At 31.2% G+C, this 3,310-nt stretch overlaps 1 protein-coding gene across 3 annotated transcripts in view; it reads left to right on the forward strand.

Annotated features, from left to right (window-relative positions):
* Positions 1-1,483, forward strand: part of LOC106473855 (conserved oligomeric Golgi complex subunit 1-like) — a 32,181-nt gene extending 30,698 nt beyond the window's left edge. For all 3 annotated transcript variants that reach the window (XR_002613791.1, XR_002613790.1, XR_002613792.1), the window contains 2 exons: positions 352-456; positions 1,438-1,483. The gene's annotated coding sequence lies outside the window, so the exon portion shown is untranslated. The remainder of the gene's footprint in view (positions 1-351; positions 457-1,437) is intronic.
* Positions 1,484-3,310: the final 1,827 nt, after the last annotated feature.

Below are 3,310 nucleotides of genomic sequence, written 5' to 3' on the forward strand. Positions count from 1 at the left end.
TAACCAGTTCTGACTAGTCACCTTACTATATAACCAGTTCTGAAGAGAGGACTGGAACATCTCACTGTTATTGTTAGTTACTGTGTTACCAAGACTCACTGTTATTGTTAGTTACTGTGTTACCAAGATCTACTGTTATTGTTAGTTACTTCATTACCAAGACTCACTGTTATTGTTAGTTACTGTGTTACCAAGATCACTGTTATTGTTAGTTACTTCATTACCAAGACTCACTGTTATTGTTAGTTATTGTGTTATTTCTTCAGTAAGTTGTGTTAATACCTAAGGTGTTTCAGTAAAATAGAACCATTTAATAATTAGAATTCATATTTTCTATATTTTCACATACAGAATGACTACACAACTCGTTGGGAGCAGGCCTGCCAAGATGTTCTTGGTAAATCCATGTCTTTGTGGGAAACGTTTCTGAGGCCTGTTTTTATACACAGAATCAAGGCTAGTAACTAGTGACTTTATAATTTAAGTCTTGATACCCTATTATTATTATTATCATCTTAATTTTATTTGTTTTCATTTTAAAAATGTGTTACTAAACACAGTTTGCTTCAACGATAACCATTACAAGACCTATCATAACGTGGGTGTAATAATAAAGCATACATACAATGAATATAATAAGTTTAATATACATACGAAAAAAAACTTTACATGTATTTGTGTATGAAATGTATTTTAGTCTCACAGTCTGAGAACTAAAACTCGTAGTGACAACAGGATTTCCAATAAATATTATTCTGACTTTTGTCAAAATTTTGTTTCCAGAAATGACAAGTTTTACACTTTAGTATTTTTTATAAGTTGGTAGAGACAGGCAATTCTAAGATTAAACAAAAAAAGCTTGTGATTGGTTACAAAAATTGAGATTATTATGTCTTGAACATTTATGAACAAACTGATGTTATATACATAATTTCTGCCATAATAAGGTATTTTTAAAAGGCTTTTGAATATACAGCCGTTTAAAAAAGATTCCACTATATGATTGAGTTGTGGTCTGAGAAACTCTTTTAAAACCAGAGGGTTACAAGAGGCCCTGGACATTCAGGGATAATATTAAAATTCTTAACCCTTAATTATTTCTGAAATTATGGAATTAAAAATGTTTTACACAATTTTTTTTTGAGGTGTTATTAAGATTGAAATATTATTTTTCATGCTAAAATCTTGTTCAAATTTTGGTGAAGCAGACTTATTTGTTATTGTGTAGATAAAGGTTTGGGAACACATGTTTTGTTTAAGTACGGTAATAGAACAGATTTTTTTTTATATTTAACTTCAGATGCTGTACTTTAGTTTGCACTGTTAGCATATGATTGTTAAATTGTTAATTTTAATTAATTTAATTATTACAGGTTGTATTTAATCTTTTAAAACACAATTGGAAGTTCTTTGAATTGTTGTTTTTGTGTTTTATAGGATCTTCTTTCCAGCCAGTTAAAGTCTTGCAGCACCAATTGTAAAAGTAAAATATGTCGGGTTTTGGAGGACTTAAAAGAAGCAAAAGGAAGGTTGTTTGTCTTATTTGGTTCTCATTATGAAAAATATTTTAAAGCTTGCAGAAATTGTAAACATTGCAAAATTTGACTGACATATAGTAGCATCAATGTTTCATATTTTTGACATTCTTATGTAAATATTGGAATGTTATGTGAGTAAAAAAAGAACATCTCAAAACAACATATATATAATGTCACTCTGAGTGCATCCTCTAGTGGTTCAATGGTAGGTTTATAAATGTAAATGCAAAGATCTTGGGTTTGAGTCTGTGTGGTCGACAGAGTGCAGACAGTTCATTGTATGTGTTGCTTACGTACACCTGCTTCGGTCTGTCATGTGTTTACAAGCTAGCAAAAGCTTAGAATTTCCCCCACATGGTTTTCTCAGCCTATTCAAGGTGTTTTTATTTCCCAAGATTAATCTTTTTGGTTCCCAATATAAACAACTTAACAATCATTCCTTACAACATTTTTTCTACTTTTACAACTTTAAACAAGTAGTTCAGTAATGCCACACCACAGTTAAAGATTTAATGTACTGTTTTTAAATATTGTTCCCAAATAGTTAAATACATGGGAATTTTTTTATTTTTTGTTGCTGTTATTTATCCTTCAAAGCTAAAGAAAATTTGGATAAGGATATTTAGGGTTAGAAAGTACATAGGTCTAAAGGGTTTCGTAATGGTGCTAGATCATTATTTGTCTGATATAGAATTTGTATATTTTGTTAGGCTACAAAGTTCTTTCAATAGAAACAACAAAGATAGCCATGTTAATGAATACAAAAAATTATTTTTGTATATAAAATTGATAAGTAAGAAAAGAAATATCTCTTTTAAGATATTGCTTTCATGTTTCTTTTCATTTATTTACTCTTGCCCCCCCCCCCCCCCCCAGTGGCACAGCGGTATATCTGCGGACTTACAACGCTAGAATCTGGGTTTCGATACCTGTGGTGGGCAGAGCACAGATAGCCCATTGTGTAGCTTTGTGCTTAATTAGAAAAACAAAACAAACATGTATTTACTCAGTGTAAGTCAGTGATTGTATGTAAATTTTTGTTAATTTTATAGTGTTATTTAAAATAAAGAGACAAATATCTTTACAAACGTTTTAAAACATTGAAAACTAGTATGTTGCAGTCCTCTCTTCAGAACTGGTTGTATAGTAAGGTGACTAGCATGTTCCAGTCCTCTCTTCAGAACTGGTTATATAGTAAGGTGACTAGTCCCACTGTTATTGTTAGTTACTGTGTTACCAAGATCTACTGTTATTGTTAGTTATTGTGTTACCAAGATCTACTGTTATTGTTAGTTACTGTGTTACCAAGATCTACTGTTATTGTTAGTTACTGTGTTACCAAGACCCACTGTTATTGTTAGTTATTGTGTTACCAAGACCCACTGTTATTGTTAGTTATTGTGTTACCAAGATCTACTGTTATTGTTAGTTATTGTGTTACCAAGATCTACTGTTATTGTTAGTTACTGTGTTACCAAGATCTACTGTTATTGTTAGTTACTTCATTACCAAGATCTACTGTTATTGTTAGTTATTGTGTTACCAAGATTCTTGGTAACACAGTAACTAACAATAACAGTGGGTCTTGGTAACACAGTAACTAACAATAACAGTAGATCTTGGTAACACAGTAACTAACAATAACAGTGGGTCTTGGTAACACAGTAACTAACAATAACAGTGGGTCTTGGTAACACAATAACTAACAATAACAGTAGATCTTGGTAACACAGTAACTAACAATAACAGTGGGTCTTGGTAACACAGTAACT

The sequence above is a fragment of the Limulus polyphemus genome, unplaced genomic scaffold, assembly GCF_000517525.1.
Source record: "Limulus polyphemus unplaced genomic scaffold, Limulus_polyphemus-2.1.2 Scaffold6560, whole genome shotgun sequence".
In the NCBI taxonomy this organism is placed as follows: domain Eukaryota; kingdom Metazoa; phylum Arthropoda; class Merostomata; order Xiphosura; family Limulidae; genus Limulus; species Limulus polyphemus.